At 45.0% G+C, this 17277-nt stretch overlaps 1 protein-coding gene across 9 annotated transcripts in view; it reads right to left on the reverse strand.

The window, feature by feature from the left end:
• TRERF1 (transcriptional regulating factor 1) overlaps positions 1-5642 on the reverse strand; it is a 98168-nt gene extending 92526 nt beyond the window's left edge. For 2 of the 9 annotated variants that reach the window (XM_063390746.1, XM_063390752.1), the window contains exon 1: positions 5389-5636. The gene's annotated coding sequence lies outside the window, so the exon portion shown is untranslated. Of the gene's footprint in view, positions 1-4164; positions 4330-4435; positions 4570-5077; positions 5164-5220; positions 5360-5388 lie in introns of those variants that run through there. The other 7 variants (XM_063390755.1, XM_063390753.1, XM_063390754.1 and 4 more) reach the window with 7 other exon arrangements.
• Positions 5643-17277: the final 11635 nt, after the last annotated feature.

The following is a 17277-nucleotide window of genomic DNA, read 5'->3' on the forward strand; positions in this document are numbered from 1 at the left end:
GAGAAGAAGAGGGAGTGGAGAATTAAGACGAAACTTATTTATTTTACTTTTTTTAAAGGGAGAACTTCAGCCATTCTCAAATTTTACACTTGCTTCGCAGGCTGGGTACTTTTTCTGCACAGTCTGATGCTGAAATTATTTAGGAATTGACATTCCCTTAAAAAGAAAGTACCTGATATAAATTCTGCACCTCAAATGGCCCCTGTCCTTTAAGAGTCCTGGTAAGCCCTGTTCTAGACAGATGGCATGAACAAAAACCTTACCATCAGGAATCTTTTAAAAAGGAGGTGCTGATAATTTAACATTTAACTTACACCTACCTGTTTTGCTGGGGCAATCCTTCCCCAGTCTGCATTTTTGCAGTCTTTACACTCCAGGGTTAGGTGAAGTAAGTTGCAGTACCCAAGTCTGAGTTTTTCCTTTTACTGAATATGAGAATTTTGACAAAGTGGGGGGTGGGAGGGAGGAAGGAATCAAAAAAGACCATCTACAACAATCCTGCTTTGCTATAGTTGCAATGAACTTTAAACATGAAGAGAAAAAATGGCAAATGAAAACAAAACCTTGCAGCTCTGCAATTCAAGGACATATCACAATGCGGGCTCTATAAAAAAATCTTACCATGAGCAGTTGATGAGGAGAGGGAGGGGAAAGACAGAAACCATTTTCTTGCTGAACTAAACAGACAGGAGAAAATTTGTGGCAAGACCCAGGATGGCTGCTTTAGACATTGGTGGGGTATGGAAACTCGGCATTGTCACCAAGTGCCTGGGAAGTGACAACAGCCCACCTGAGCAGCGGATGGGAAGCCAAAGAGAAGCGATTCGTCTGAAATTCTAACAAAATTTAAACTGTAAGTTGGAGAATGACAAACTAAAAAGAAAAAATCAACTACCTTTTGAATCTGCCTCATATCAGGATTTTGGGTCTTTCCAGAGCAAATCATCAGTCAGTTATAAAAACTTAGGTGGGCTGTTTGTGTGCGACACATTACTCTTTGTTACAGGGTAAGCTGAAACCACAAGACTCATTTCACTCAGAACCTCAAAATATACCTAGCGCTACAGGACTACTCCAAAACCCTGCAACACCCCCACTCTAATGCAAAGAGTTTAAACTTAAAATAAAAAAAAACCAAACACAATTACACAGTAATAGGGCATATATTTAAGAGCATGTCCTCAGTTCCCCAAACCATTATCCTCTCAAGAAGAAGGTAATATAAATGATGTATCTTTCTTCAAGTTTCTGTGGCATTAGGTTGTAACTTGAGCACATTTTCCAGTTTTTCCCCATACAAATCAATGGTTTGGGGGTTTTTTCTGATGCTGTTTTGAGCAGGCTCAGGTGATCCCCACCATCACAGAGTGACAGAGGCAAGCCAAAAAGAGAGAAAAGAAACTGCTATCAAAACACTCTTCCTTCTGCCTGCAGAAACCAACACCCAACAAGAACCAGTGTCAATGTGACTTGCTGGCTGACTGTGTCCACCCACTTTGTCCTCCTGGCCAGCCTGGACATACAGCGGCACAGCAAGAAGATGATGGTGCAGGAGCCCATTCTTGGCATTTCAGATCTAACAGGAGATACTCCCACAAGCACCATAAGTTAACTTGGTGCCTAAACGCATGCTGCTCAGAAGTAATTTCAGTGAATCCCTTAAATTTGTTTGGTTTCAAGCAAAGAGTTATTAAAGACAAAAAAAACAACCCAATAAAGTTGTTGCTATTGTTCTTTGAACCAGGTTCAGACCTACTCTCTGAAGGAAGAGTTGCCTTTCTTAAAATATATTTGAATGTGCTATTTTCGTCTTTATCTTAGAAGGCCTGACCGATTTCCCCTCGCAGCCCTGCAACTGATTACAGTAATAGGTTTCTCAGAGATGGACAAGTTAAGAAGAGGTTTTGTAACTTCTCACACAGCAAACCATACGGAATTTGCTGCCTTCCTTTTTCTTTAGTTCTGAACGCAGCCCCCCTGCTCCCCTCCCCACTTACACACACACAGTAACTCTACCCTTGTGAGCGGTGCCATGGAAGTCAGTGTGACCACTTGTGCTCTTCACCTTACGTAAATAACCACGGGTGTGGCAGCTACTCCAGGCAGAATTCAATTCATACGCGCACTTGAAGATGCTTTTGGCTACTTCTCTCAGGTGGCAGGCAGGCAAAAGGATCCGTTAATTTTAGGGACGGAAAAAAATGTAATTCTGACGATAATTTTTCATTGGAACTATGAGGCTCTCAAAAGAATGCAAGGGGAGGAAACAATTTGTTTCCACACCAACCATTATTTTGTGTCTGTTAAACGCTGCTTGCTTTAAAAAAAACCCCAAAAAACAAAAAAATAAACACATATTTCTAGGGAAGCTGAAATGAAACTCTTATCTCACAGTTATTATGACACATAGTAAGGAGGCACAAAGCAGGGCCCTTCTTTTTTATACAGTCCCATTACAGTATTGGCAAAGGGAGAGAAGGGCCTTCTCAAAGCCTTGGCTGAGTAAGTTTTTAGGTGACATACTCCCCACTTGAAAAAACAAACAAACAACAACAAAAAAGATTAAAATATTCACAGCAAAATATTAACTTACTGCTTTAGGAAACCTACAATACTTCACAGAACTGCTCTTCTTATACTTTTCTCACACTCCCTGTTAGATGCCATTATGAACCCAGTTTATAATAGCAAGCCTCACTGTATCACTTGAAAAATTAAAATGGCCAGAAGAAGAGAAGCAACAGAGTTTTGAGTTTAAAATCTAGGAATTCTATTTTTTCTACCTAGGCTAGTTAAGCACTACCCAAAAGCAAACAAACCTAAAACAAGGACTTGCTTTATGGTCTTAAATGAATACTGGAGGATTCTTAAGAGGTGGACCATCATCAGTAACATACAGGTTGAGAAAATGAAATGGCTTAGGCATGGAGACATTTTCAGTCTATCGAAATACAACATGAGTCAATGTTAGGTAGAGAGGTTAGTCATGCTGTGGTTTATTTATGCTCATGTTGGCCCATGATATTAAACACTGGAGGCAGGATGGCTGCCCAGCTACCTGTGGCCTCATCCCTCTTCCCCAGGGAGGGATGCCAACAGCAGGACATACATTGATACAGCAGCGTGATTAAGCTCCACTCTTATCGTACCACTGAGAGGCCAGTTCTCCAGTCTGCACTCAGGCCAAGTTTCACAGTGAAGTGCATTACTTGTAATTGAGTGTTTTGGCTTTTCAAGATACACAGGTCTGACCACCAGCACCGTGCTGCTTGGGTCCTCATTGAGGTCTCCAACTTCAGAAATACGAGCTGCTAATCAATGGTAGAACAAATTGTTCTAGAGTGTTCATTTGCACCAAAACCTTTTGAGTAGGCTATACTTAAGCCTTTTGTTTTTCCAAAGTTTATCAGAGTATCTTTTACAGAAGAAAGAAAAATGCATACGACACATTTTCTTCATATGAAAAATCACTTATCTAAAGTCTAGGAAAAAGTCTTTATTTGTTTTATGCAAAGCTGCACAGTATGCATGCCTAGAGCTCTAATGAAGCAGACCTTCAGTTGTTTTATGCGTGCCTTGTACAACACTTACAATGTTAGAAAAAGGTAAGATAGTAACCAGGGCACATTAAACGCCCTCACTTCAGTGGGCAACAAAGCGAAAAGGGTTATTTCTAGATAGATGCACCTTATTAATGCAATGGCTCCATTCTGATCCAACTCAACATCCAAGACCACGAAGTAGATAAGCAATGACAGCAAGCAGCTGCATGTACCGCATGCAGGAATAACTCATGCACACACTGACACTGTAAGGATGGGTCACTTCATCATTACACTATACCCTGAGAGAGGGCAGCAGACAAATCCCTTGTCCCCAGGAGAGCTCTGTGTGCCAGAGGCCCAAGCAGGATTTGGTACAGGCAGCAGAGCGGCCCTGCTAAGCAGCCAGGCCAACCTTGCAGGTGAACTCTCTCCTCTTCCCATATCTACAGTAAAATTCTAACTACCAAAGGCATAACATTTCCCCCTCAGTGACTATCTGCTTAAAACACTAATCATGCAGTTAAGCAATTCACAATATCTTCCACAAATATTTAAGCTAAGGGTCATCCTATGTATTTTGCTGCCATCATGTCAGTCTGTAAAAACGTATGAATCTCACCTGTAACTATCTGAATGATGACCAGCACTGATGTGCAAGGACAGCAAGTGCAGGTCAGATTTTAGTGGACGAAGGCAATAACCTGGCTAGGTTTACATCTCCATCAGTCAAGCCTGGTTAGTTGACAGGCAGACGTGAAAACCACTCTGTAAAGTCAGCAGAAGGATGAATAGGCATTATCCATTTCTTAACTGGTTAACTGCCGATTAATTTCACTTGCAAATCGCCTCTCCGGTATTTATATACCTGGCTGTGAGTTTTTGTTCCTTACCACTTCGTAATTTGGACGGGCCAGAAAACCGGAGCGCCCCGCCAGCGCCCAGCCCGCCGCGCGCTCCTCTCCCGCGGGAATGGAGGCAGAAATTCCCATTCCTCCAAAACGAGCTCGCCCCACGCGGTGCCGCCCGGGAAGGGCTCCACAGCCGAGCCCCGGGACCGCTTCGCTCCCGACACTGATACCGAGAGGGCACCGAGCGCGCTGCGGGACGAAGGACGGGAGGAGCAGCGCGTGGGTAGCCCACTGGTGTCAGGGGCCGCGACGGGCAACGAGGCTCGGAGAACTTCCGCGGCGAGCCCCGCCGAGCCGCCCTTCCCCGCCTCTGCTCCCGGCACGGCGCGGCGGCGCCCGGGACTCGCAGCAGCGCCGCGCTGGGGGCGCCCCGCGCCGGCCCCGCCGCCCGCCCGGCCCGCGCAGGTACCGGGCAGCGCCCCCCGCCCGCCCGCGCCCGGACGGGCAGGAGGCGGCGGCAGCCGGCAGGGCCTCGGCGCTACAGACCGAAAGTCAACTGCGAGCCGCAAACTTTTTTCTCCCTCCTCCCCCACCCCCCTTCTTTTTTTTTTTTTTTTTTCCTCCTCTCCTTCCAGCGCAGCCCCGGCTCCTGCAAAAACGAAACTTGCGAAGCGTTGCCCCTACCTGGCGCGAAGTCTGCAACAAGTGCAGGCGGGCGGGGGAAGGGGGGGCGGGCGCGGGGCTCGTGGCGGTGTCAGCGAGGCGGGAGCAAATCGCGATATTAATTTATTACGGAGCTGCCCCGGGCTCGGTCCTACTTCACTTACAGTACGGCGCCCATCCTGTAAACAAATATCGCTCCGCCAGGAAACGCGCTCCCCCGGCCCGGCGCGGCGCGGCCCCGCTGCCCGGCACCCACCCCGGCGGCGGCGGCACATGGAGCGGAGCGGGGCGGGGGCCCCGCGCCGGGGGAGGCTCCGGGCACCGGCACTTACCTCCGGCACGGCCTCCCCCGCCCGCCGCGCTGCCGAGTCCGTGATGCAAAAAGAAAGAAAGGCAAAAAAAAAAAAAAAGAAAGAAAGAAAAAAAAAACGGTGTCAGCAAATCGCTGTCAAATAATTTCCTTGCAGCAGGGAGCCGGGAAAAGCAGAAGCAGGAGGGGGAGGAGGCTGCGGGAGGCGGCGGGATCCCTCCGCCGCGATGGGTCTGGCCCCGGGTAGCGAAGCAGGAAGTAAGGTGTCGGTGGCGCCGCGGCCGCCCGGCCCCGCGGCGGGGCGAGGGGCGCCCGCCGCCCCCGGGGGCCCGCCCGCCGCCGGCCGTGCGCCGCCGCCGCCGCCTCCCTCCCTCTCTCCCTCCCTCCCGCTCCGCCGCGCCGCGGTCTGGCCGGCAGCCCCTCCTCTCAGGGCGGTGAGCGCAGCGCAGGTGCCGGGGCCACTGGCGGCGACCTGTCAGCGGCTCCCGGCGGGTCGGGGCTGCGGGCGAGGGGCTGCCGCGGGATCCCGCCGCATGCCGCAGGGCGGTGGGGCCGGGCACCGCTCCCGCTCCCGCCCGGGCGGCGGCGCCGCGGGACGACACCGCGCCAGCCCTGGGGCCGAGGGGTCCCGCCGCCGAGGGGCTGGGATGGAGAGGGTGCTCCCCTGGAGCCGGGGGTGTCATGCGACGTGGGGCAGCCGTGTCGGGGCCGGGGGCTGCGGGCACTGTGGCCCGGCGTCCCCCGGCCCCGGGGCGCCGGAGGGGGAAAGTGGCCGCGGTAGAGACGCGCTCGCTCTCACCCGGGAGCTCTCCTGCCCTGAGCGGGGAAGCGCTGCTGAGCCTGCCGCGGCCGCCTCCGGCTCCAGGGCGGCTCCTCCGCTTCGGGTTAATTTAGAAGTTAATTCTCTAATACAGCGAGCAGTGTAGGAACTTGCTCCTGTGGTCACTGATCTTTGCCACTGGTAGTCGTAAATGATTTTTTTTTTTAAATCTACAGAAACGTTTTGGCGAAATACCTCATCGGCCCTTCTTCCCTTGGGCTCAGTATTTGCATTAGATTGCACCAAAATGTTCCCTTGCAGGAAAGGATTTTACATCTTAGGGACAGATATGTGATGCATACAGCTTATGCAGTGCTCTGTTTAAGCTCACGGACAATGACAGACTGTAAGAAACCATAGCTTGGAAGAGAGAAATTGAAACGGGGATGGTTATAGGCCTACTTCTGCCTTCAAAGAGGGGAAAAAAAACCCCAACAGACAAAACTCTCAAGGGTTATAAGTGGAACAGAAAAAGGTCTTTGGTGTTAGCATTTGTGATTCAGCCTTACATTATAATGGTTACCAGCAGCCTCATTTTCTTTTTATGGTCATCCTGGTTTCCTGGTTGCATGACACTTCCATCGGCCCACTGTTCTTAATAATTTAACCTTTTATGAGATTGTTTTGATTTACAGTGTAGATTAGAGCAAGAGAGTGAAAAAGTATGATATCACCCCTTATCTATTCAGTTTCTTTGAACTACAGGCAAACGTGAGAAAGGCTTGTTTTTTTCCTAGCCAGCTACTAATTTTCTAATTTTATTTTTACTTAACCAGAGAATACCATTCAAGATATTGTAAGTTCTCTGTGCTGAGCTGTGCAAAATCTATGCTGAGTTTTGGATTCAATGATTGGTTTGTTTGCTTGTTGGAGTCCTAAGTTATATAAACTATGATGAAAATAGAATTAAAACCACAACTCGACATGTGCTTTGCCTCTGTTTGTTTTTTGTGTCTAGTCTGAAACCCAGAATAGCCCATATTACTTGTGATTTCCAAAATGACCTCTGAAAATAAGCAATGGAATTTAACAGTCTTTCTGAGTTTGTCTCAGCATCTTTACTTGTCCAATTAATCAATGCAAGCAAATCTCTGTTGAATCAGCTAGGTGTTACTTGATTTACCTGAAACACAAGGCTTTGTGCTATAACTCAAAATAGAAGCAAATGTCTCATTTAAATTTGAATAAAGAATCATTAGCTCAGTTTGTTAGAGCATGATGCTAGTAAGGCCAAGATTGTGTGTTTGCCTCCAGTATGGGCCATTCCCTTAAGAGATGGACTGATGATCCTTGTGGGTCCCTTCCAACCCAGAATATTCTGTGATTATCAAGCAGCCTTCTGACATGCTGGACCCATCTTACTCTGCCATAACAAGTTTAGCTACACAAAACTCTTAGCTCTGGACAACATTTCCACAAAATTGTGTGGGCTGGCTATAGCCAGACTGCGTTCTTTGTTTATCCTGCCTGTTATGAGTTGGTCTTCATCAAAAGCACAAAACCTTAATTTGTGTTCTCAGTTTTTCTGATCCTTCTTCTAATCTTTTAAGGATTTGAATATCAAGCTTCCCACTTTTGAATAAAAAAATCAGATTGCGATTTACAGTATTCTACCTCAGAATAATTCCACGGGCTTGTCATGATATTGTTCAACAAGGGTTTGGCAGGGATGCCTGGCGAGTTGGTGAGCTGGGAGCCCTCCAGCCGGGGTGAGCTCCTGGCTGGCCCAGCCGCCCGCTTGCTGCTGTCAGAAGAGGGAGACCTTGCCCTCTCTTCCCTGCCCGCCGAGCTGGTTCAGCTCGCCAAGCCAGAATCCGATTCCCTCTGCGGGCTCAGTTCCTGCCATTTTGGTGAGCTCCCTGGGAGGTCAGCAAGGGGGAGCTGGGGGCCGAGGGGCAGGGAGGGCCAGGGGAGCCCTGCAGCAAGTTGGCAGGGTGGCTCAGCTGCCTCCGAAACCTCCCACCGCTTACAAACAACACAAAAGCAGCGCATGTCTTACGGGAACTGCCATCACTCTGTCAGAGTCTTGTTAGCAATTGATGCATTTTAATTTTTTTCTAAGCGAGGCTGTTTCAGAAATGAAAGCATTACAGAAGTTTGAAAGTGACAGAGGTCTCTGATCATCCTCCTGGTTCATTCCTTTCTGGGATAGAATTGCTGTGTCATTATTTTCCCACATGCCTTAGTTTTCATTAGAAGGATTCGCCTTGAATTTGTGGGCTTTCCAAGAATGACAATGCTGAGGAAAACATACTATGGCTGTGGTAGAAAGTAACATACCTTTTTTAAACAACTGGAATCACTAAAATAAAACCACTCCAGACATCTCTTAAAAATCACATTTATGCAACTATCTTACTGGTCAAAGTTGCAGCAGCCAAAATACAGATGTTCATCCAGTTTCTTGGTTTTAGATGCCTATTTCCATGTTGAATTTTGAATTGTGGATGTTATCCTAAAAAAAGGAAAAAAATCAGACTGTAATTATCTGAGTTCACTGAACAAGACTAATGACAGGCTTAGATTTGTTTCAAGGGGGAGCTTTTGAGCCATAAAGTGTGCTGATGGATTTAGGTTTAAAAGCAAGTTCAGTTTCAGAACCTGACATTCAACATAATGTGGACTTTGTAATTGAGATTATGGCCTTTTTTCCAGAAAAAGTAAAAGCCATTATAGAAATTTCAAGAGATGACAATTCTGCCCTTTGGTACCTGTTGTTTTGGTGTAATTACTGATCCACCCCGTGGTTAAATGCTTGACCTTGATTTTTCTTTTCAATTTGTGGGTTTTCCAGCATGGAGTAGCTGGCTCTTTCCCTTCTAAGTCCGTTTAGTATCATGTGAATCTCTTGGATTTAATCAGTCATTTGTCTCTTTCCTTTTATATCTATAAGACACACTGGAGTCCTACAGGAGTGGCACTGATAGAATAGTTTCAAAAAGCCAAACGTGTGCTCTCTGTGATCATATTCCCTGTGCATCAAAAGGGAAGTAGCCACAGCTTCCCATAACGTGAGCACACACACAAAAATACATCATTATTGGCAATGGGCTTGCTCAAAGAACAACAAATGCATAATTCCAGGTTGTCTCTGTGCTCAAGAAACAGTGTCTCTGCTTTGTTTCAAGCTAATGTTAACAACCGTGCTCTGGCCTTGATGCTCTTGCCTTCATGTATGTTGCAGTATGGTGTTTGTCCCTCTTAGGTCCTGTCACCAGGAAGCTCAGAACATGGAGAGCTTCCAGGATAAAATAGCTTGCCCTCTTCAGTGTCACTTCTGACTGCATCCATTGCAAATTAGAAAAAATGGCCAAGGGTTGAAATGGAACTGAATAATTTTTAGTAGAAATGCATCAGGACCCCAGCTACAGCAAACTACCACGTACTTCCCTTTGTCCACTTCCACCACCTGGGTGAGGAGCAGGCCTGTGTCTGAAGAGCAACACCCCAGCTTGCTGGTCTAAGTTACCTCTCATCCAGTGAAGTGGCTGCTCTGATTCCAGATATGAGGTGAAGTCATGGATTTCACTGGCAGCCTAATATGATCTCAGACCATGCTGCTGCCATTTGAAAACTAATCCTGGAAGTAAGACTTTTTAATTTTATTTTTTTTCTTTCAGCCAGATTGCTCTGCTGATTGCAGAGCATAAGGAATGGTGCAGGAAATGTGCCAAGGAGGGAGGAGGATGAAAGCATACTGCTTTCATTCAGACTGCTGGTGCAAGCCCTGCTCACAGGGCCCCTCACTACAAGAAAAAAATTGAGGTGCTGGAGCATGTCCAGAGAAGGGGGACAGAGTGGTGAAGGGTCTGAAGCACAAGTCTTATGAGGAGTGACTGCGGGAACTGGGGTTGTTTAGCCTGGAAAAAAAGGAGTGTCAAGGAAGACCTCACTGCTGTCCATAACTACTGGAAAGAAGGCTGTAGCAGGGTGGGGTTGGTCTCTTCACTCAATTAACAAGCAACTGAACTAGAGGAGATAACCTCAAGTAGCACCAGGAGAGGTTTAGAATGGGTATTAGGAAAAATTTCTTTATGGAAAGTGTAGTCAAACACTGGTACAAGTTGCCCAGGGAAGTGGTGGAGTTACCATCCCTGGAGGGATTTAAAAGATATGCAAGATGTGGTGTGAAGGGAGAGTGGTGGATTTGGTAGTATTGGGTTAATGGTTGGACTCAGTGATCCTAGGGGCCTTTTACAACCTGAATGATGTTATGCATCTTTCTTTGAAGGGTAAAACAAAAGTTAATTGTGATGACCAGAGTCCTGCTACCCCTTATGCAAATTACTGACTCCAGCTACACGGGTTTGCCTCGGGTTTGCCTCCTGTTTACACCCAATGCTGACACTGCTTCCCCAGTGAGCCAGATCACCTCCCAGTGCTCCAGAAATGCCCTGTCGTTTTCCCCATAGATAGCTTCACTGAGTCAGCCAGACAAGCAACAGAAAAGAAGACAGGACTGTGTGCTCAAAAATGGGATTTGCAGCCACACCACTTTAAATCGCCTCTAATTGTCTCAAAGCCACAGCTGCTATCTCATCTGACAGATAAGATGCTCTCTAAGAAGGTCAGTCCAGGTAGTGGACAAAAACAAAAGGAAAACTGAACCTGCAGAGCTGTTTGCTCTGGAAATCCAAAAGCTCTAGTTTCCTCTCAACTTCAACCTCAGGAACATTTTAGCAAAGTTTGGAGCTGCCCATCTCTAAGGCAGTCACTGAGCTGCTGAGTTGCCCCTTCAGCACAACCTGCAGTAGCTGCAGAGCCCCCGGGGCTCTGGCCCAGTGCTGGTGGAGCCAGGGGCTGCTGGATGAGGGATCCTCCTGGCAGCTCTTGGTGGGACACGGCTTTGACCTTTCTGCATGTCCCTGCAGATGGGCACACAGGAGATACGATGTCACTCCACAGGTATGCCCTGAAGCAAAGTAAACCATGTAAAGTGTTTAAGAATATTTTGGTAAAGTAATTACAGATAGGAAAGTGAGAAACAGTGATGACTTCAAGACCTTTTTTTCAGTAACACTATTAGTGTTTTGCAATTGTATGTGAGCCCTAGAGAGGGAAAGGAGCTCTTTAAGAGACATTCTTGCTTCATTTGGTTTGTGCCAGTTCCCATTCCTCTTGGAAGAATTGCTTATACTATCATGCTGTCAGGAATAACCTGTGGGCATGTACATGGGCGCACAGAGACACAGTGACATGGGCCATCTTGCAGGATCTTGTCCTAGTGAGCAATGCTCCAGTTTGTGTGGGTTTTTCACATGCCAGAAAAGAGGATTTTTTTTTTATACAATACACTGACATATATTTGTAAATTTACAAATTTGTTTAATATATATGCATTACATAAATTATATTACATGCATTTGTAAATTATGAATACATAAACATATAAAACTGATGTATCTTTATAAAACTAACATGAATGAAAATATTTTCTGTAATAATTTCCAGATTTTAAGTTGATGGTCTGGCTTGAGCTATTCTGCACTTTAAAACCATTGACTGTGGATCTGAGTTGGGAATATAATCAGGAGCCAGTAATACTGTCTCCATTTTACAGATGGTTAAAGGAGTGACCAGAGGTGGTCCAGTGTCATCCAGGAATGAAGCTGCAGAGGTAAAGTATGAAAAAAAATCTCCTAGGTCTGCGCACCTTTTTATGTCTTGAAGACTGATCAGTATTGTTCAAGTAAATCTTGTGCCCAATTTGAAATGTTTGGACCTTTGGCTGACATGCAAGAAGCTTTATCCCACTGGCTTTGTATGTGCTCCCAGTGGTAAGAGTTGAAAACTGCTCTATGAAGAAGCACACCTTACTCTAATTCTGCTGCTGTTGTACTGTTGGAAAGAAATACATAGTCCTGTTTGCAGACAAAGATTCAATTCAATTACACTATTTCATGAAAACACTATCAAATTGAAATCCAGTAAAATCCAGTGAAATGACAGATTTAAGGTACTGTCTCCTACTACTGTTGTTAAATGCCCCCAGCAATCTTTATGAATTGTTCTATCTTGGCTTTAAAAATCTGTTATGTGGTAAAATTGATACATAAAAAAGAGGCTTTAGGATGGCTTGTTACAGAGAGCTGTATTAATGTGTTTGTTGAAGAAGAGAAATCCTACTTTTGAGTACAGAAGGTAAAATGAAGCTGATTACAGTCAAAAGTTTTCTAAAGATAAAAGGTTATAGAAAAGATGTGATGAGAGTAGAAGGAAGCCTGGCATATTAACTTTAAGTTACAGTTAATATAAATAACTTTCTGTAACAGAAGGATAATATCTAAATACAGATATAATTAAGTCACTGTGGTTCTCTATTGCAACACACAATGTGTCTAAGTCCACACTGGCAACTGAGATCAAGATGAAAGTTTTGTTCCTTTTTCAGAATTTTGTCTGTTGGAAGCGGAGGCAATATTGGCAACAGCACGCTGCATATTGTGCGGAAGGGCACAGACAGCCACCTCTGATCAGAACTATCCCTGACATCCCATCACCCTACTTTCAGCCATTTCTGTTCTATATTTCATATTCATCAGCACACAAGCAAATCATTTTGTTGATTTAATTCAAAACTGATTGTTGAAGGAGTTTAAAGCAGGTATCCACATCTCTGCTCTGAACTTTCCCATTCAGAACTGTAATCTGAATTTTTATACAAGTATTTTACAGTCATATATACCAGTTATTTCAAGGTCTTACTGTGACTTACTTATTTGTTTCTTGCATATGTGACAGTGGGCAGATATGCATTTAAACTGTAGGGATACAGCTGTCAAGATTTAAAAATGCTATTAACTCATGAATATCATACTGTATATGCAATATATATACAGTATATTCTGTTTATAATGATGAAGAGCACTTTACATCATCAGATTGATGTAAGCTGTGTTGTTTCACAATTTTACAGTGATGGGAATGCACTTACAGTAGAAGACAAGCTCCTTTACATTTCTGTGTCATTGTTTTCGTTTAGTGGCCCCAGAACACTTGAGAAGGTGAGAGCTGCACTGAAGAAAGCAGAAAATGCAGTGAGGTTAGTGTATAGCTCCAGTGAGACAGGGAACTGCAAAGAACCCCCATAAGGCAGGTTAACAAAATTAATAGTAGAGGAAAACCAATTTGCTCTATAGCTGAGAAAGTTTTGCCAGCAGCAGCTGAAGGGCAGCAGATGACAAATCAAGACATATATAAACATATGAAGTCTTTTCTGATGGACTAATTTTGCTTCTAGAGAAGAAGAAACTATCTCCATCACATTCAAATGGCCTGTGAATCTCCAAATTAGAATGGAAGTTGGGAAATTAAACAGGGTATCCTCAAAACAATCTCATGTAGTGCTCTTGTTGCACAAGCTTAGGTCTGTGAGACTAAAGTTGTTGGACTTTTGGGTCTTTTCTGTTGAGAAAAGAGATAATGGTGCAAACTAGGCATGAGATTTTTTTCAGGGGTGGAAGAGACCTCTTTTGGGTCAGTAAAGTGTGGAATTTTCCTATAAAAGTCTCCAAAGTTATCTTCATGCTGTGGGTAGTACAAGCTGGTCCTCCCATATCTGAGAGCTCCCTGGGAACCCATGAATAATGACTGGATAACCTAGGGATCAGAAGGCTCAGCTTTTAGTCTGCAGTACCTACAGCATTGCCAGCTTGCTGAAAAAGCTTGAGGAAAAATGAGGAGGGAAAAGAGGTCTCTCAAATCAACTTTTACTTTAGTTGATGTGTTGGTCTGCAGAAACCATTTCACTTTATTCAGAAACTCTAACAACAAGAAGGCATACATTTGTATTTCTCTGGGTATATGTTTTACAGTTTATGTGTCCTCTCATCATTCCAACGCATCCTCTAAATCCCCTTGGGAGGACAAGTACAGCTCATACATGGATTTTTGAGTCCCATGCCAGTTGACTAATCCAGCAGCTAGCAATAGCTGCAGATTGAGCCACTGATAATTCCTCTGCACCCCAGACAGGGGCAAAGGAGCTAATTGTACTCTGATTGTCTATCACTTGAGGAAATCCCCAGATGAGGAGTTGTGGGTGTATTTCACTTTCCATGCACTACTTGAGTGATGTGCTGGGAACAAAGGAGGGCAAAAAAAATAAATGCAGCCCCAATTACTCATACTGAACTTGTGGCCTTCTTAAACTATGCTCAACTCAAGAAGCAAACCCAGGGCTGAGAGAGACTTTTTCCAGACTTGTTTTAAGACTGCACCATTAGAGACCATTCTCCCTGAAGCGACTGCCAAAAACCTCTTGAGTCTGTGTTTAAGGAGCAGTCCTGCATGGAGGTCCTTCCCTGGTGGTGTGCCAGTGTTTTTCCCTTCCTATTAGAAGACTATCTGAAGATCTTGGACGTGTTCCACACTTAAACTCCAAGAATCATTATTGTCTATCTGTCCTTGCAATATGATAGGCCAGAAACTTTTACTGTCTGGCTTTTCGTAAGTCTTGTTTCACAATCCAGGTAATATAGATTTCTCAGTGTCCCATTTCCACTTCTATAATGTTTGTTATATTCAATTGTATGTCTTGGGGTTCATTTCTGCAGCTCCTGCGTACATTTCATGCAGGTTTTGATCTTATCTACAATTGCTATCTATGCTCTCAATCAGCTCATCTCTCTTTATCAGTAATAGATCCAGTCAGTTCTTATGTTTGCACACACTCTAGGATGGTAATGTTTTGTCTTGCTAGCAGACAGAGATTTTAAACTTGTGATAACCTATATGCACATCTGAGGGATGTGAAAATAGTGTTATGAATGTTGTTTATGGAAACTGGGGTTTGCAACCTTCAGCTGTTTTCACATACTGGAGCTGACTGTCCTCAAAGAAGTGACAAGCAGAACAGAGAGTGTGGCAAGCCCATCATTCACATCTGATCCTAACTAACTGACCAGGAAAGTCCTCAGCATTTTCCCTCAGTTACCGCTATGTAGATACCACTTTGAGACAGTTTAATTTAAATCATTCTACACTCTCTTTGCTCCATTTTAAACTCTGATTATACCTTATTTCCTCTTCTTAATTTTTTCTTCTACTGACCTTGCAATATGCATAAGCATTCTTCATAAGGAAATTAGTGAGCTATTTGCTGTTAATTTTTTATGTCTTAGTTTTTGTGCCCAGTACATAATGATCCACTTACATCTCAACTTGCATGCTGTAACCTCCACTTTCAACTTCTTCTCTCTCCTGCCAACAAAGCAAGTTTATTTTCTAATAACTTAAAGTACCTCCTTTTATCCTTAACTCTCCAAAGATGCTTTCCTCCTTCTTTGTTAATTAATTCTCTCTGTTTCCAAGGATCCTCTGCCTAGGACTGTGCCTGTCTTCCTCTGTGCCATGCTCTGCTCAGAGAGGGAAAGTGACAGGTAGGTGCCTCTGTCCCCCTCCCATTCCTGAGCATCGCAGTAGAAGGATGCCAGCTTGCCCAGAAGGGGCTCTCGGCCAGTTTTTGAGCAAGTGTTTTGAAAACTAGTTAGGCAGTTTTCCCACTGTAGACAGGCTCGTGGAAGGACCATTAATTACTCAGTGCAGACTTAACTATAGGCAGAAAAAGGGGGCTTTTGTGTGATTGTCAAACCCTCACCATTATTTGTACATGTTGGTTTTGTATTTAATAGGATTACATGACTTCTTTGCTCTATATGCCAAAATGGATGGTTCCTTTCAGTAATAAAACAAAGCCAATAACCTGAAAGGAACCACAGCTCAAAAGCACAAACTTGACCTCTGAGTGACCTTGACATTTACAGACTAAAAAGAACTTTTCTTTGAACAGACAGAAGTCAGGGAGCCAGCAAGAACCAGGAGAAAATGGTTTTGTTGCTTTCTGATTACATTGTTTAAACCAACATACTACATGGTTTACAATACTTCATTACAATGTATTAGGGCCTGGAGGTGATTTAATGTCTGTTTATAACTGAGACTAATCTTGAAATAAACAAATGAATGTTTGGAAAATGGATGAAGCTCTTCTGCCGGAGACAGCGTTAAATGCATCTCTGAAGAGTAAATCATGGCTGTAGAGCACTTAAATGCTTTTTATTTCTACCTTCAGTTGTATTTCAGTAGTTTTATCTAACAAAATTAATCATGGTGCAGTAAAAAAATTCTAATTGGTTAGGACTGCCTAGCAGCCATACATTCTATAACAAATCCACAATTTAAAAACTGTTTAGCCCCTTAAAATCAGGGGAAAAGATAAACTAGAATATGCTGTAGCATTATACTGGGCACCATGGTGATCTAAATTAAATCTGTTACAACCTGTTCTAATTTAAAATTGTTCCGTTGTGTGAATGAAGGGGGAAAGAAGAAGAGTTACTTCACTTGTTCACAGCATTTTCATATTCCCAGATAAATCTTTCATCCACCCTGCTTCTGCTTGCGGGCTGTATGTTCCCATTTCCTTTGTGCATCCCCCGCAAAACTGCACATACATGTGGCTTCAGACAGAGTCAAGAACTCTTTCTCCAGCGGTTTAGTATCAGTTCGGGTCTCCATCAGCCAAGAACAAGCACTGTCACCGAGTGTCACCATCGGATGCCCAGCTGCTCCCGGCACTCAGAAGCTCCCCTGCAGTGCTGAGGCAGGGACCTCGCTACAGGAGGTTGCTCCAGTTTCTTCTCCCGAAGGATAACTGCAGCACTCATCCTGCCATCCATCTCTGCAGGCAACTCCATGGCCACTTCTGCTTTCTCCCTGTCCTGCCTCTCCTACCACCCAAAGCCCTATGCATGGCCCCCAGGCACTGCACAGCACATTTCTTCTAACATCTGACTCATTCAAAGAATGCCTTGAATTTCCCGAAGTATCAGCCACTAAGCAGTTAACGCTTGATTTGAGCGGGAGATGGCGCGGGGGGAGGGTAAAGTCAAGTCGCATGGCTGCTCCAGCCCCAGCAGCCTCCCACACCCTTCCGGTTGCGGGCTGGAGCGAGCGGGAGCCGGGAGCGCGGGCCGGGAGCGGCGGCAGAGGGGCGCTGCTGCGCCGCCGTGCCCGCGCCGCCTCCGACACCTGGCGCCGGCAGCGGGAAGAGCAGGGACAAGCGGGCTCTGCCCTCGCCTCCCGCCAGAG

The sequence above is a fragment of the Prinia subflava genome, chromosome 2 (assembly GCF_021018805.1).
Source record: "Prinia subflava isolate CZ2003 ecotype Zambia chromosome 2, Cam_Psub_1.2, whole genome shotgun sequence".
Taxonomy (NCBI): Eukaryota; Metazoa; Chordata; class Aves; order Passeriformes; family Cisticolidae; genus Prinia; species Prinia subflava.